Source organism: Ranitomeya imitator, chromosome 1, assembly GCF_032444005.1.
Source record: "Ranitomeya imitator isolate aRanImi1 chromosome 1, aRanImi1.pri, whole genome shotgun sequence".
In the NCBI taxonomy this organism is placed as follows: Eukaryota; Metazoa; Chordata; class Amphibia; order Anura; family Dendrobatidae; genus Ranitomeya; species Ranitomeya imitator.
In genome coordinates, this window is record NC_091282.1 from 569,869,641 (window position 1) to 569,888,178 (window position 18,538).

Consider the following 18,538-nt stretch of genomic DNA (forward strand, 5'->3'; position numbering starts at 1 on the left):
CTCCAATGTTTAGGCACACGGGGGCTCTCCAAACACGACATGGTGTCCGCTAACGATGGAGATAATTTTTCATTCAAAAAGTCAAATGGCGCTCCTTCCCTTCCGAACCTTACCATGTGCCCAAACAGTGGTTTACCCCCACATGTGAGGTATCGGTGTACTCATGAGAAATTGCCCAACAAATTTTAGGATCCATTTTATCCTGTTGCCCATGTGAAAATGAAAAAAATTGAGGCTAAAAGAATTTTTTTGTGAAAAAAAAAGTACTTTTTCATTTTTACAGATCAATTTGTGAAGCACCTGAGGGTTTAAAGTGCTCAATATGCATCTAGATAAGTTCCTTGGGGGGTCTAGTTTCCAAAATGGGGTCATTTGTGGGGGAGCTCCAATGTTTAGGCACACGGGGGCTCTCCAAACACGACATGGTGTCCGCTAACGATGGAGATAATTTTTCATTCAAAAAGTCAAATGGCGCTCCTTCCCTTCCGAACCTTACCATGTGCCCAAACAGTGGTTTACCCCCACATGTGAGGTATCGGTGTACTCATGAGAAATTGCCCAACAAATTTTAGGATCCATTTTATCCTGTTGCCCATGTGAAAATGAAAAAAATTGAGGCTAAAAGAATTTTTTTGTGAAAAAAAAGTACTTTTTCATTTTTACGGATCAATTTGTGAAGCCCCCGGGGGTTCAAAGTTCTCACTATGCATCTAGAAAAGTTCCTTGGGGCGTCTAGTTTCCAAAATGGGGTCACGTGTGGGGGAGCTCCAATTTTTAGGCACACGGGGGCTCTCCAAACGTGACATGGTGTCCGCTAAAGAGTGGAGCCAATTTTTCATTCAAAAAGTCAAATGGCGCTCCTTCCCTTCCAAGCCCTGCCGTGCGCCCAAACAGTGGTTTACCCCCACATATGAGGTATCAGCGTACTCAGGACAAATTGCACAACAACTTTCGTGGTTCAGTTTCTCCTTGTACCATTGGGAAAATAAAAAAAATGTTGCTAAAAGATAATTTTTGTGACTAAAAAGTTAAATGTTCATTTTTTCCTTCCATGTTGCTTCTGCTGCTGTGAAGCACCTGAAGGGTTAAAAAACTTCTTGAATGTGGTTTTGAGCACCTTGAGGGGTGCATTTTTTAGAATGGTGTCACTTTTGGGTATTTTCAGCCATATAGACCCCTCAAACTGACTTCAAATGTGAGGTGGTCCCTAAAAAAAATGGTTTTGTAAATTTCGTTGTAAAAATGAGAAATCGCTGGTCAAATTTTAACTCTTATAACTTCCTAGCAAAAAAAAATTTTGTTTCCAAAATTGTGCTGGTGTAAAGTAGACATGTGGGAAATGTTATTTATTAACTATTTTGTGTCACATAACTCTCTGGTTTAACAGAATAAAAATTCAAAATGTGAAAATTGCGAAATTTTCAAAATTTTCGCCAAATTTCCGTTTTTATCACAAATAAACGCAGAATTTATTGACCTAAATTTACCACTAACATGAAGCCCAATATGTCACGAAAAAACAATCTCAGAACCGCTAGGATCCGTTGAAGCGTTCCTGAGTTATTACCTCATAAAGGGACACTGGTCAGAATTGCAAAAAACGGCCAGGTCATTAAGGTCAAAATAGGCTGGGTCATGAAGGGGTTAATCTGTACACTTCCGATGCACATGGAATAGAATGTGTGAACAAATCTACAATTAGTTGTGTGGTTGGAGAGTTGTGACGTGGGGAAACACAAGGGTAATTGGAGTGCCACCTCTGAGGACCGTACTGTGTGTGATGTTAAGGTGGAGGAAGAGGAGCAGAGGCCACTTGATGCAGCACTTGCCATCTACTGGAAGCACCATCCATGGGTCCCCTGGGGGCTTTGTGCATGTGCGGGCAGCACAGAAAGGTCTGAGTCTTGTCTTGGACCGCTGCGCCACCCTCCCCTTGCCTCACACCTCGTGCCTGCTCTCCACTGGTCTCGGCGTGATAGAGCGTCCAGGAAGCACGTCTGGTGTGGTGTGCATCATGGGCCTAAGGCAGTCTGGGAATAGGCGTGTCTGAGTGACGTTAGGGGGTCAGCCGGAAGAAAATGGAGGCACCCTACGTGGCGCTGGCCGGGGCACTCAGGATGCCGAGCCCAGTCGACTTTCGTGAGGGGAAGGGGGCAATCGGGCCCGGAAGGGAGGCAGACCCACAAGATTGCGCTAGATCCCGCTTAAGGGAGAGCAGAGGAGCAGAATACTGCTGTGGACACAGGGGAGACAGCCTTTCGAGTGGCAAGAGCAACAGCCATCCCAGACAGAGCAGCAGAGCATCTCACGACTCCTTGGTGTTCAGAGAGGATGCATTACCACCACAGCTTCCAAATCCGGTACCCTTAAGTGACAGCGGGTGGTGAGTGATCTTCATGAATGTCACCATTTGTTATTAGGCCCCTTATTGTTAAATCACTAGGAGAGGCCTAGGAAAGATAGTGCTAAAAAGAGTAACAGGGAGTGTGTGCTATGCAAAAACCCACTAGCTGTGGATTGGCAGGCGGATCTCTGCTCGGACTGCATCCACAGGACTATTAGTGAAAAGACCAGAGTCTTTGCAGCAAGCCTTAGGTCTGTTATCAGATCTGAAGTGGAGGGCTCCCTAAAAATCCTATTAAAGAAAGGGAAGAAAAAAACTTAGGGATGTTTCTTCTGACTCCTCTCCAAGATTATCAGAAGGACAATACTATAGCGAGTCCTCATCCTCCTCAGACAGTTGCATGGGGGCAGCGCACCATGCTTTCCAGTGAAGGACACAGATAAGCTGTTTAAAGCCGGTAGGTCAACAATGGCCTTAAAGGAGGAGAAGATGGCTAAATCCTTTGAGGACATGATGTTTAGAGGGTTAGATGAGAGAGAATCTTTCCAGTCAATAGTGAGATCCAGGCACTCATTAGTAGAGAATAGAGGAGACTGGAGGAGACTGGTACTTTGCCCTAGTCCTCAAAAATTAGATATCCTTTTGAGGAAAAAGATTCACAGTTAGGGGAAAGGGTCCCTAGGATCGATGGCGCTGTAAGGGAAGGCCTGAAGATAGAATTCTATCATCTTCCACATCAGTCGTTTGTAATAACACCCATCTGAAGATCAGTAGAAGCACAACGTGCCCTAGAGCCAGAGATCTTGGGCCTAGCAGAGAAGCAAGTTGTAGGTGAGATCTCGGGCAAACAAAAAGGAAGGGGATTTTATTCTCCCCTCTTTTTGATAAAAAAGCTAGATGTTTCATTCAGAACCATCATTAATCTGAAGGGTCTCAATCACTGGATAAAATATCAGACTTTCAAGATTGAGTCTGTGAATACGGCCATAAAACTTCCCAATTGTTTTTAGGTGGTGGTCGACTTAAAGAATGCTTACTATCGCATCCTGATCCATCCAGACCATCAGAAACACCTGAGAGTGGCCCTATACATACAAGGAAAGATCAGACATTTTTAATTCAGAGCCCTTACCTTCGGGTTGTCAGTAGCTCCGAGGGTCTTCGCCAAGTTAACAACCGAGATAACAGCCTTCCTATGCATCCGGAACACCGTCATCGTTCCTTATCTGGACGGCTTCCTTAACCCCTTAGTGACAGAGCCAATTTGGTACTTAATGACCAGGCCAATTTTTGCAATTCTGACCACTGTCACTTTATGAGGTTATAACTCTGGAACGCTTCAACGGATCCCGCTGATTCTGAGATTGTTTTTTCGTGACATATTGTACTTCATGTTAGTGGTAACATTTCTTCGATATTACTTGCGATTATTTATGAAAAAAACGGAAATATGGCGAAAATTTTTAAAATTTTGCAGTTTTCAAACTTTGTATTTTTATGCCCTTAAATCAGAGAGATATGTCATAAAAAATAGTTAATAAATAACATTTCCCACATGTCTACTTTACATCAGCACAATTTTGGAAACAAATTTTTTTTTTGTTAGGGAGTTATAAGGGTTAAAAGTTGACCAGCAATTTCTCATTTTTACAACACCATTTTTTTTTAGGGACCACATCACATTTGAAGTCATTTTGAGGGGTCTATATGATAGAAAATAATGAAGTGTGACACCATTCTAAAAACTACACCCATCAAGGTTCTCAAAACCACATTCAAGAAGTTTATTAACCCTTTACGTGCTTCACAGGAACTGAAACAATGTGGAAGGAAAAAATGAACATTTAACTTTTTTTTGCAAACATCTTAATTCAGAACCATTTTTTTTATTTTCACAAGTGTAAAAACAGAAATGTAACCATAAATTTTGTTATGCAATTTCTCCTGAATACGCCAATACCCCATATGTGGGGGTAAACCACTGTTAGGGCGCACCGCAGAACTTAGAAGTGAAGGAGCGCCGTTTGACTTTTTCAATGCAGAATTGGCTGGAATTGAGATCGGACGCCATGTCACGTTTAGAGAGCCCCTGATGTGCCTAAACAGTGGAAACTCCCCACAAGTGACACCATTTTGGAAACTAGACCCCTTAAGGAACTTATCTAGATGTGTGGTGAGCACTTTGAACCCCCAAGTGCTTCACAGAAGTTTATAACATAGAGCCGTGAAAATAAAAAATCGCTTTTGTTTACACAAAAATGATCTTTTTGCCCACAAATTCTTATTTTCACAAGGGTAACAGGAGAAATTAGACCACAAAAGTTGTTGTGCAATTTCTCCTGAGTACGCTGATACCCAATATGTGGGGGTAAACAACTGTTAGGGCGCACCGCAGAGCTTGGAAGAGAAGGAGTGCCGTTTTACTTTTTCAATGTAGAATTGGCTGGAATTGAGATTGGACGCCATGTCGCGTTTGGAGAGCCCCTGATGTGCCTAAACAGTGGAAACCCCCCACAAGTGACACCATTTTGGAAACTAGACCCCTTAAGGAACTTATCTAGATGTGTGGCGAGCACTTTGAACCCCCATGTGCTTCACAGAAGTTTATAACGTAGAGCCGTGAAAAAAAAAATTTGCATTTTTTCTACAAAAATGATCTTTTTGCCCACAAATTTTTATTTTCACAAGGGTAACAGGAGAAATTAGACCACAAAAGTTGTTGTGCAATTTCTCCTGAGTACGTCGATACCCAATATGTGGGGGTAAACCACTGTTTGGGCGCACCGCAGAGCTTGGAAGAGAAAGAGTGCCGTTTTACTTTTTCAATGTAGAATTGGCTGGAATTGAGATCGGACGCCATGTCGCGTTTGGAGAGCCCCTGATGTGCCTAAACAGTAGAAATCCCCCACAAGTGACCCCATTTTGGAAACTAGACCCCCCATGGAACTTATCTAGATGTGTGGTGAGAACCTTGAATGCCCAAGTGCTTCACAGAAGTTTATAATGCAGAGCCGTGAAAATAAAAAATATTTTTTTTTTCCACAAAAAAGATTTTTTAGCCACCAAATTTTTATTTTCACAAGGGTAACAGGAGAAATTGGACTGCAATAGTTGTTGTCCAATTTATCCCGAGTACGCTGATGCGCCATATGTGGCGGTAAACCACTGTTTGGGCGCACGGCAGAGCTCGGAAGGGAAGGAGCGCCTTTTTGGAATGCAGACTTTGATAGAATGGTCTGTGGGCATTATGTTGCGATTGCAGAGCCCCTGATGTACCTAAACTGTAGTAACCCCCCACAAGTGACCCCATTTTGGAAACTAGACCCCCCAAGGAACTTATCTAGATGTGTGGTGAGAACTTTGAATGCCCAAGTGCTTCACAGAAGTTTAGAATGCAGAGTCGTGAAAATAAAAAATATTTTTTTTTCACAAAAAAGATTTTGTAGCCCCCAAGTTTTTATTTTCACAAGGGTAACAAGAGAAATTGGACCCCAGAAGTTGTTGTCCAATTTATCCCGAGTACGCTGATGCCCCATATGTGGGGGTAACCCACTGTTTGGGCGCACGGCAGAGCTCAGAAGGGAGGGAGCACCATTTGACTTTTTGAGCGCAAAATTGGCTGTCGTGTTTGGAGACCCCCTGATGTACCTAAACAGTGGAAACCCCCCAATTCTAGCTCCAACCCTAACCCCAACACACCCCTAACCCTAATCCCAACCTCATCCATAATCCTAATCACTAACCCTAACCATAATCACAACCCTTACCCCAAGTCAACCCTAACCATAACCCTAATCAAAACCCTAAATCCAACACACCCCTAATCCTAATCTCAACCCTAACCTCAAACCTAACCCTAATCCCAATACACCCCTAATCACAACCCTAACCTTAACCCTAATCCCAAACCTAACCCTAATCCCAAGCGTAACCCTAATGCCAACCCTAACCCTAATACGAACCCTAATCCAAACCCTAACCCTAATCCCAGCTCTAACCCTAACTTTAGCCACAACCCTAGCCCTAACTTTAGCCCCAACCCTAACCCTAGCCCTAGGGCTACTTTCACACTTGCGTCGTTTGGCATTGCGTCGCAATCCGTCGTTTTGGACAAGAAACGGATCCTGCAAATGTGCCCGCAGGATGCGTTTTTTGCCCATAGACTTGTATTGCCGACGGATCGTGACGGATGGTCACACGTCGCGTCCGTCGTGCACTGGATCAGTTGTGTTTTGGCGGAGCGTCGGCACAAAAAACGTTCAATGAAACTTTTTTTGTACGTCGCATCCGCCATTTCTGACCGCGCATGCGTGGCCGTAACTCCGCCCCCTCCTCCCCAGGACATAGATTGGGCAGCGGATGTGTTGAAAAACTACAGCTGCTGCCCACGTTGTGCACAATTTTCACAACGTGCGTCGGTATGTCGGGCCGACGCATTGCGACGGCCCCGTACCGACGTAAGTGTGAAAGAAGCCTAACCCTAAGTTTAGCCCCAACCCTAACCCTAAATTTAGCCCCAACCCTAACCCTAAATTTAGCCCCAACCCTAGCCCTACCCCTAACCTAACCCTACCCCTAACCTAACCCTACCCCTAACCCTACCCCTAACCTAACCCTAACCCTACCCCTAACCTAACCCTACCCCTAACCCTACCCCTAACCTAACCCTACCCCTAACCTAACCCTACCCCTATCCCTACCCCTAACCTAACCCTAACCCTACCCCTAACCCTACCCCTAACCCTACCCCTAACCCTAACCTAACCCTACCCCTAACCCTACCCCTAACCCTACCCCTAACCCTACCCCTAACCTAACCCTACCCCTAACCCTACCCCTAACCTAACCCTACCCCTAACCCTACCCCTAACCCTAACCTAACCCTACCCCTAACCCTACCCCTAACCCTACCCCTAACCCTACCCCTAATTTTAGCCCCAACTGCTGTTCTCCTGCCGGCCGGCAGATGGAGACAGATGGCGGGCGCACTGGGCATGCGTCCGCCATGTTCTGCTGCCGGCGGCCAGGAGGAGCAGCAAGAGGATCCAGGGACCTAGGTGAGTATGCTAGGGTCCCCGAATCCCCCTATTTCTCTGTCCTCTGATGTGCGATCACATCAGAGGACAGAGAATTACACTTTACTTTTTTTTTTTTTTTTGCGGTCGCCGGTAAACAGTTAATTACCGGCGATCGCAAAACAGGGGTCGGTAATACCGACCCCGATCGTGCTCTTTGGGGTCTCGGCTACCCCCGGCAGCCGAGACCCCAAAGATTCTCCCGGTGCCGGCCGGCGGGCGCACTGCGCATGCGCCCGCCATTTTGAAGATGGCGGCGCCCACCGGGAGACACGAGGAGCATCGGGGGAGCTAGGTGAGTATTGGGGGGCCACCTGGGACCCCTTTTCTCTGTCCTCCGATGTGCGATCACATCGGAGGACAGAGAAATTAAAAAGAGATCGCTTTTTTTTTTTGCGATCGCCGGTAAACGGTTAATTACCGGCGATCGCAAATGCGGGGTGGGTTAAAAACCCCCCGAATCATGTTCTCTGGGGTCTCGGCTACCCTCGGCAGCCGAGACCCCGGAGAAAATCGGCCTCTGGGGGGCGCTATGGACTTTTTCCACAGCGCCGTTAATTAACGGCGCTGTGGTTTAAGTACCCTTAGCGGCCGCCGTTAAAAGGCGTATCGGCGGTCGCTAAGGGGTTAAGTAGGAAGTTTGGATTACCACTGTGATACTCACTTCAAAGAGGCTCCAGTTGTCTTACAAAATCTGGGCTCGATAGTGAACACTCAAAAATCAAGACTAAAACCCGTAAGAGTACAGACCTTCCTGGGCCTTGTTCTAAATTCCAAACTACAAGCTTGTTTCTTACCCGAAGACAAGGTGCGCAAAGTTGTAAACCTAGCCTTGGCAGCGATAGAACTTCCAAAGATGTCCCTAAAGGTACCTTCACACTAAGCGACGCTGCAGCGATACCGACAACGATGTCGATCGCTGCAGCGTCGCTGTTTGGTCGCTGGAGAGCTGTCACACAGACAGCTCTCCAGCGACCAACGATCCGAAGCCCCCGGGTAACCAGGGTAAACATCGGGTTACTAAGTGCAGGGCCGCGCTTAGTAAGCCGATGTTTACCCTGGTTACCATCCTAAAAGTAAAAAAAACAAACGCTTCATATTTACCTTCCGCTGTCTGTCCCCGGCGCTCTGCTTCTCTGTACTGGCTGTGAGCACAGCGGCCGGAAAGCAGAGCGGTGACGTCACCGCTCTGCTTTCCGGACGCTGTGCTCACAGTGAGTGCAGGAAAGCACAGCGCCGGAGGACAGACAGCGGAAGGTAAGTATGAAGCGTTTGTTTTTTTTACTTTTAGGATGGTAACCAGGGTAAACATCGGGTTACTAAGCGCGGCCCTGCACTTAGTAACCCGATGTTTACCCTGGTTACCGGGGGCTTCGGATCGTGAGGAAAGCTATGTCACTGTTGGGAACCCTAACATCCTGCATCTCAGCAGTATGATGGGATGGGTCCAATTCCACAGGCAACAACTTCAGTGGGAAATCCTCTCTGCGCAGAGATCGCTAAAAGGACATTTAGAAGGGAGGGTGGATCTTTCTTTAGAGGTTAGAAACTTCCTCATGTGATTGGCAGACAGGGCAAACTTAACATTGGGTCCAGTGGTTGAGGGCGATGCCTTGCGAAAGTATTCAGCTCCCTGGAACTTTTCAACCTTTTCCCACATATCATGCTTCAAACATAAAGATACCAAATGTACATTTTTGGTGAAGAATCAACAACAAGTGGAACAGAATTGTGAAGTTGAATGAAATTTATTGGATATTTTAAATTTTTGTGGAAATTCAAAAACTGAAAAGTGGGGCGTGCAATATTATTCGGCCCCTTTACTTTCAGTGCAGCAAACTCACTGCAGAAGTTCATTGTGGATCCCTGAATGATCCAATGTTGTCCTAAATGCCTAATGATGATAAATATAATCCTCCTGTGTGTAATCAAGTCTCTGTATAAATGCACCTGCTCTGTGATAGTCTCAGGGTTCTGTTTGAAGCACAGAGAGCATCATAGTAACATAGTTATTAAGGTTGAAGGAAGACTTTAAGTCCATCTAGTTCAACCCATAGCCTAACCTAACATGCCCTAACATGTTGATCCAGAGGAAGGAAAAAAAACCCATGTAGCAAAGAGAAAGCTCCACACTGGGGAAAAAAATTCCTTCAAGGAATCTAGTATATATATACCCTGTAACATTATACTTTTCAAGAAAGGCATCCAGTCCCCTTTTAAATTTAAGTAATTAATCACTCATTACAACATCATACGGCAGAGAGTTCCATAGCCTCACTGCTCTTACAGTAAAGAATCCGCGTCAGTTATTATGCTTAAACCTTCTTTCCTCCAGACGTAGAGGTTGCCCCCTCGTCCCTGTCTCAGGTCTATGATTAAAAAGATCTTCAGAAAGGTCTTTGTACTATCCCCTCATATATTTATACATTAACATAAGATCACCCCTTAGCCTTCGTTTTTCCAAACTAAATAGCCCCAAGTGTAATAACCTATCTTGGTATTGCAGACCCCCTAGTCCTCTAATAACCTTGGTCGCTCTTCTCTGCATCCGCTCTAGTTCAGCTATGTCTTTCTTATACACCGGAGATCAGAACTGTACACAGTATTCTAAGTGTGGTTGAACTAGTGACTTGTATAGAGGTAAAATTATGTTCTCCTCATGAGCATCAATGCATCTTTTAATGCACCCCATTATTTTATTTGCCTTTATAGCAGCGGCCTGACACTGGCCACTGAATATGAGTTTGTCATCCACCCATACTCCCAGGTCTTTTTCATTGACGGTTTTGCCCAGAGTTTTAGAATTAAGCACATCTTACATACATCTTATTACTTCTACCCAAGTGCATGACCTTACAGTTATCCCTATTAAAGCTCATTTTCCATTTATCAGCCCAAGCTTCTAGTTTACATAAATCATCCTGTAATATAAAATTGTCCTCCTCTGTATTGATTACCCTGCAGAGTTTAGTGTCATCTGCAAATATTGAAATTCCACTCTGTATGCCCCCTACAAGATCATTAATAAATATGTCAAAAAGAAGAGTGCCAAATACTGACCCCTGTGGTACCCCACTGCTAACCACGACCCAGTCCGAGTGTGCTCCATTAATAACCACCCTTTGTTTCCTATCCCTGAGCCAGCTCTTAACCCACTTACACATATTTTCCCCTATCCCCATTATTCTCATTTTATGTATCAACCTTTTATGTGGCACCGTATCAAAAGCTTTTGAAAAGTCCATATACACTATGTCCACTAGGTTCCCTTGGTCCAGTCCGGAACTTACCTCTTCATAGAAATTGATCAGATTAGTCATGAAGACCAAGGAACAGAACAGGCAGGTCCGTGATGCTGTTGTGGAGACGTTTAAAGCCGAGTTGGATACAAAATGATTTCCAAAACTTTAAACATCCCAAGGAGCACTGTGCAAGTGATCATATTGAAATGGAAGGAGTATCATACCACTGCAAATCTACCAAGACCCAGCCTTCCCTCTAAACTTTCATCTCAAACAAGAAAACTGATCAGAAGAACTGCAGAGATCTACAGCTGAGGGGGGACAGTCTGTCAATAGGAAAACAATCAGTCATACACTGCACAAATCTGGCCTTTATGGAAGAGTGGCAAGAAGAAAGTCATTTCTCAAAGATATCCATAAAAAGTGTTGTTTAAAGTTTGCAACAAGCCACCTGCGAGACACACCAAACGTAGAAGGTGCTCTGGTCAGATAGAACTTTTTGGCAACAATGCCAAACGATATGTTTGGCGTAAAGGCAACACAGCTCATCACCCTGAAAACACCATCCCCACTGTCAAATGTGGTGGCAGCATCATGGTTTGGGCCTGCTTTTCTTCAGCAGGGACAGCAGGGAAGATGGATGGAGCCAAATACAGGACCATTCTTGAAGAAAACCTGTTGGAGTCTGCAAAAGAACTGAGACTGGGACGGAGATTTGTATTCCAACAAGACAATGATCCCAAACATAAAGCAAAATCTACAATGGAATGGTTCACAAATAAACATATCCAGGTGTTAGAATGGCCAAGTCAAAGTACAGACCTCAATCCAATCGAGAATCTGTGGAAAGAGCTGAAAACTGCTGTTCACAAACGATCTCCATCAAACCTCACTGAGCTCGAGCTGTTTGCCAAGGAAGAATGGGCAAGAATTTCAGTCTCTCGATGTACAAAACTGGTAGAGACATAGCCCAAGTGCCTTGCAGCTGTAATAACAGCAAAAGGTGGCGCAACAAAGTATTAAGTTAAAGGGGCCAAATAATATTGCACGCCCCACTTTTCAGTTTTTGAATTTCCACAAAAATTTATAATATCCAATAAATTTCGTTCAACTTCACAATTCTGTTCGACATGTCGTTGAGTCTTCACCAAAAATTTACATTTGGTATCTTTATGATTGAAGCATGATATGTTGGAAAAGGTTGAAAAGTTCCAGGGAGACGAATACTTTCGCAAATCACTGTATGTAGTAACAGATTCAAGCAACTCGGGTTGGAGGGCACACCTGAGGAGTCATGAAATTCAGCTGTCTTGGGCACTCCCTGAGAAGGGAAGGTCATTAAATCTAAAAGAATTGAGGGTGGTGGGAAAGGCTCCAGAAAGCTATCTTCCTCTTCTCCTGGGTCACCATGTCCGGATTATGTTGGACAACCGGGCTGCGGTGGTGTATATCAACCACTAGGGGGAACATGTTCCCACTGCCTAATCGAAGCAGCAAACAAAATCTTTCAAATAGCAGAGCTACCTCTTTCGTCCCTTACAGCACTGCAGATAAGAGGAGCAGAAAACACTAAGGCAGACTTTTTAAGTCTCAACAACCTAAAACAGGGAATGGACCCTAAACCATATGTGGTAGATGCATCAGGCGAGAGTGATTCAGATTACCACTTCTGCCCAAAAGACCATGGTTTTCCCCATTAAGGACAATGCCACTGTGGGATCCATTGATCCTGCTGGAGATCCAGGACCTTCTTATGCAGGGGCCAATATTCCACACTCAAGTGAAGGGCTTCCATCTAGCAGCGTGGAATCTGAAAGGGCAATACTTGAGTAACAAAGGGTTTTAGCCAGGGTAAGTTTCCACCTTGCTAAAAAGTAGAAAACCCATAACAACAATGATTTAGGGCAGGACATGGAAAAAATTATTGGAGTTTTTAGGGAAGCCTCCAATCGGGCCCATTCTAGAGTTCCTTTAGATGGGGTTCGAACTGGGGTTTGTTACTAGTACCCTTAAGGTCCAAGTATCAGTTTTAGGGGCATTATAAAGTTGTAATCCTTCAGCCAATAGATCGATATCAAGACTCATAAAATCCTGATAGGTCCAGGCCAGTCCCAATCCCTACGGTCCCCACATGGGATCTTAACCAGGTGCTAGAAGCATTGACCAAAGACCCATTTGAACCTGTGCAGGAGTTGTCGGCTAAGTATCTTACTCTCAATACGATCATATTGGTAGCATTGACATCAGTTCATAGGGTGAGTGATTGACAGGCCCTTTCTATGAACCATCCGTATATGTGCAGCGCCCCAGAGATCTGGTCGTTGCAGTAGCGTCGCTCTGCCACTAAGGGGAGTGATGGTGCATCTGACTGCACTAAAGGAGTTCTTTGACCAGGTATCACCAGCACACATTACACTTCACACTCCGGCCACTAGGGGGAGTAAGGGGCTTGTTTGTTGGGCCTCTCCTCACATTGGTAAAACTGGGGGTTGGACAGGAAGTTAGACAGAACGAAGCCTGGGAGAGCTCCAGGGAGGACCTGTCAGAACTGGGAAATCTGGCAGGTACCTAGCGAACAGAACAGAACGTTACGGAACCGCGCCTGCACTACCTTGCGGCGGTATCCTAGGAAAGAGACCCGAAGCGAAGGATATTGTGGAACAGTGAGAAACGAGATCAGCACAAAGGAGATCCAGTAGGAGTCGTGCCCCGAGAACGGCAACATTCTACTGAGGCGCATAGCCGATGGCCAGAGCACCGAGGAAGTAACAGTCTCCACGCATTACTTCAAACAGTGGCAGGACAGTTAATTACAGGTTGACTGTCTACCATACAACACCTAAGAAGGACATAGGAGGCAATCGTGGGAGAGGGGCGACACTAGGGTTCCAGAATAACTCCAGGCCTACCTGTCATAAAGGTGCGTCCTAGCCATAACATACCTGGGGGACGGAGAAAGGAAAGATCTAGAGAGAACGAGAACAGAAGTTGTGAGGACTATCCTGAATGCTCAGCAGGGAAGCACTACAACACACAGGCGCTAGTGGGTAGAGACTGATTTCCACCTGCAAAGGGAACTCCGGATGTGCCTTCGGACCGGCCGGTCTCAGACAGCCCCGTTGACAGTGCCCTGGATTGAGGATCCTGAAACCTTCAGTAAAAGGTAAAGAAACTGAACCCTGTGTCCTCGTTATTCCTCGCACTACGCACCATCACCCCCTTATTGGACGACCCTTAGCAAGGTCACGGACCGGGCCCAGCCACCGTGACATCCCCAGAACTGAGCCAGCAGAGGACCGGTACCGAGTAACCTGCGGCCCTGCGTCTGGGGGCGATCCAACTTGGCATCACGAACAGGATTGTACTTAAGCCTGAAAAATCATGTCATTTGTGCCTTGGAACTGTGATTGAACTGTGACTTATTAACAAAGACTGTGTATTGCTATTTGCCGCCAAAAATCCGCCATTGCCACGCTGTGTGGGGCGCGAAGGGAGAAGCCATAGCTTCGTGGGTGGAGCCAGCTGGAAAAGCACGCGGAGCGGAAGACGCAGTGAGGCGCCAACCCCGTAAGGAGAACCCCGACCCCGACAGATTAGCAAGGGGAAGGAACGGCCATGTCGGATTCCGGAGGAGCGGAGGCGGCGGCCACAGCTGCAGACTCGGGAGCACTTCCGGATTCCGCGGTAAGCACAGCCACAAACCCGGTATCACCGCTAGAGGTCGCGGGGCTTACCGCTCCCACCAACCAGCCGGATACTGCCGCCGTTACAGCAGCCATAATGCCCTTCTCTATGCCGTACCTACCAGGGGCCACCTGGCTCCCGCGATACTTTGGAGAAGCTCATACGTTAACTGACTTTAAAGAAGGAATTTGTAGCCTGCTCGAGTTTTATCCCTTGACGGAGCCTCAGAAGGTTCATATGATAATCGGCCAACTCTTTGGAGCAACATTGAGGGAAGTAAAGTCCTGGCCCGCTGCGGACAAGAAAACTGCGCAACAAGTATTTGCCAAGCTTAAAGCCACCTTTGACACCCGCACCGCTACGGAAATTAAATTGACGTTCTATGGGTGCAAGCAGCGACCGCAGGATAGCTTACGGGACTATGCCCTTAATCTGCAGGAGGCGCTGCTGGCCATCAAGCAAAGTGACCCAAGCAGCATGCAAGATGAATATAAACTCCTGAAAGAGCGGTTCGTCGAAGGGCTCCTGTGCAGTAACCAAAGGGCCCAGCTACACTTCCTGGCCATGCAGAATCCAGATCTGACTTTCGCGCAATTCAAAGATAAAGCTATCCAGGCGCTACCGGAGCGGCAAGCCCTCACATACCACCAGGAGGTGGCGCCGGACGCACCTGTCTCTGCCGAGGCCGATGCCCAGATCCTGGAAGACGACTCCCCTGCAGGACTGCGCCTCCAGATACAGGAACTGACCAGGAGCGTTGCTGCCCTAGCCCGGACAGTCCAGTCCCTACAGGAGGCCCCCAAGGAGAAGATCCAGCTGGCTTCCAGACCGGAGGATGTCCCTTGGCAACGACCAAGGAGGGTTCCATCGACCAGAGGCAGAGACGACGATCGTTTTCATCAGGATGGACGACCTATCTGCCGCCGCTGCCACCAGGTTGGCCATCTTGCAAGGTACTGTCAGTTAAACGAGCAACCCCTGGGGCCAAGGGCCAACCCCCAGGAGTAGAACGCCCAGGCCCGCAAAATTGGAGAGCCAAATACGTCGGGGGGAGTCCTGTTCTCCCCATTGTGATCGACGGTATCCCCATGAACGCTTTGCTGGACACCGGTTCCCAGGTGACAACTATGCCCTACATTCTTTATAGGCGTTATTGGAAGGACACTGACATTACCCGTGCCCCTGATGATGATTTCACCATAATAGCTAGCAATGGTCAGCCACTGCCGCAAGTGGGATATAAAGAGGTCACTATTAAGGTGGGGCGGGTAGAATTGGAGGCCCAAAGAATTGTCAATGTTGATATTGACCGAAGTGAACGTTACCCCATGATGACCATCGGTACTAATGTCATAGAAAATTGTCTTGCAGAAGTTATTGTCTTGTTGCAGCAAGTAGCAGAGACAGCTGGTCACAGTGAACAACGTGCTTTGCAGAAAGAAATCAGAGCCCTAATGCGGAGACAGCAAGTGGAGCTTACTGGTGGTGAAATTGGCCAGCTCACAGTGAGTGATTCGAATCCCATTGCAATACCCCCCAGGAGTGAAATGTTAATATGGTGTTGGGCAGCCATAGGCCTCGGGGGTAAGGACTATCAGGCTCTGGTAGAACCTGTGTATTCAGAGAATAGGCCTACCCTCCTGACAGAAAGAGGGGTGGTTGACGTCCGCAAGGGGAGGGTGCTGGTGCGTGTTCTTAACTGCGGGGAGGAGGAAGTCCACCTAACCAAATATGTCACACTTGCCAAGCTGTTTACTGTTAATAATAGTGTGATACACGCACCCGGGCCCTGGGCTCCGTCCAAGTCGGCGGAGGACAACGGCTCTGCAGAGCAATCAAAAGATTGGTGTCAGGAATTACATGTGGGCACTGATGCTACTCCATCTCACCAGATACAGGGGGCCTACAGGGTGGTTCACGAGTATGAGCGGGTATTCAGCAAACACCCCCTTGATTTCAGGCGGGTAAAAGGGATTCAACATCACATCCCCACTGGAGATCACCCACCCGTAAAAGAAAGATACCGTCCTATACCCCCAGCTCATTATCAGTGTGCCAAGGACATGTTGCAAGAGATGAAGGAAGCTGGGGTAGTGAGAGACAGCTGTAGCCCCTGGGCAGCTCCGTTAGTCCTCGTTAGGAAGAAAGATGGCTCCATGAGGATGTGTGTGGATTATAGGCAGTTAACCGCATTACACATAAGGACGCATACCCCTTGCCTAGGATAGAGGAGTCCTTGGCCGCGTTAAAGTCTGCTAATTACTTCTCTACTTTAGATCTCACCAGTGGGTATTGGCAGGTTCCCGTGGCAGAGGCGGACAAAGAAAAGACAGCCTTCACGACGCCGATGGGTCTCTGCGAGTTCAACTACATGCCCTTCGGATTGTGTAACGCCCCGGGGACGTTCCAGAGGATGATGGAGTGCTGTTTGGGACACAAGAACTTTGAGACCATGCTGCTGTATCTGGACGATGTCATTGTCTTCTCTAAGACCTATGAAGACCATCTGAAGCACCTGGCCGAGGTATTTGAAGCACTGTCCAACTTTGGCTTAAAGGTGAAACCGTCCAAATGCCATCTGCTCAAACCCAAGGTACAGTACCTGGGCCATGTGGTGAGTGCTGAAGTGGCCCCAGACCCCGACAAGGTCACGGTGATCAAGGACTGGCCGCAGCCCAGTAACCTTCATGAGGTCCGGCAGTTCCTCGGGTTGGTGGGTTACTACCGGAGGTTTATCAAGGACTTCACCAAGAAGGCCGCGCCGTTGCAAGACCTGTTGGTGGGCCAGCCCAAGAAACCCAAGGGTAAGAATACCCCGTTGGATTGGAACAATGGACTGGAAGGATCGTTCACTTGCTTGAAATCGGCACTGACGAGAGAGGAAGTACTAGCCTACCCGGAATACGACCAACCGTTTGTATTGTATACGGATGCCAGCAACGTGGGGCTGGGAGCGGTGTTGTCTCAGGTCCAGAAGGGCAAGGAACGAGTAATCACTTATGCCAGCAGGAAGCTTCGCCCCACTGAAAGGAACCCAGACAACTACAGTTCCTTCAAGCTGGAGTTCCTCGCCGTCGTTTGGGCCGTGACGGAGAGGTTCAAGCACTACCTGGCCTCAGCGAAATTCACCGTCTTCATGGATAATAATCCACTTACGCTCTTGGACACAGCGAAACTCAGCGCCTTGGAGCAGCGGTGGATGGCCCGGTTGTCCAATTACGATTTTACCATCAAGTACCGGGCGGGGCACAAGAATGCGAATGCCGATGCATTGTCCCGAATGCCTCACCTACCCGAAACGGAGGAAGACCCAGAAGCATTTGAAGAAGTGGAGCTGCCCGCTTTCCATCGTCCCAAGGCAACTCAGTGTTCCCATCAGGTGGAGAAGAGGCGCAGAAACAAACAGGGCGCTCCGTTGAATCCCCTGCCCCACCATGGGTGGACAGAGAACCAGGATGGTGACCCTGCGGTCCGTCGGGTGAAGGAGCTCCTGACGCAGGCAGGTTTGCATCCTGGCCCGGATGATCCACCGGAGACATTACAGTTGTGGAAGGAGAGGGGCAAACTGTTTCTTCACGATGACAAGCTGTGCACTCACGAATTAGTGTGGCAGATTGTGGTCCCCAGACAAGATGTGCCCATGGTCCTGGGAGCATACCACGATTGGGCAGGACACTTCGGATGGAGGAAGCTGGAGAGGCCACTCCGTGGGAGGTTCTACTGGGTCGGCATGAGGAAGGCCATCGAGAAGTGGTGTCGAGAGTGTGGCCCCTGCAGCTTACGCTGGAAGGATCGGGACAGCCAACGGGCTCCCTTGCAGCCCATCATCACCAAACGGCCACTCGAGTTGGTCGCGCTGGATCACGTAAAGCTAACACCTAGCCGGTCAGGGTATATCTACGCTCTCACCATTGTGGACCACTATTCCAGATTCCTGGTGGTTGTACCAGTCAAAGATCTGACGGCTAGGACGGCTGCCAAAACCTTCCAGCAGTACTTCTGCCGACCCCATGGGTACCCAGAGAAGGTGTTGACTGATCAAGGGCCGGCATTTGAGGTGGAGGTGTTCCAGGAGTTCTGTAATTTGTACGGGTGTAAGAGGATCAGAACCACGCCGTACCATCCACAGACCAACGGGATGGGTGAGAAGATGAACCAAGTGGTGATCGACTTACTGAAAACCATACCTGTAG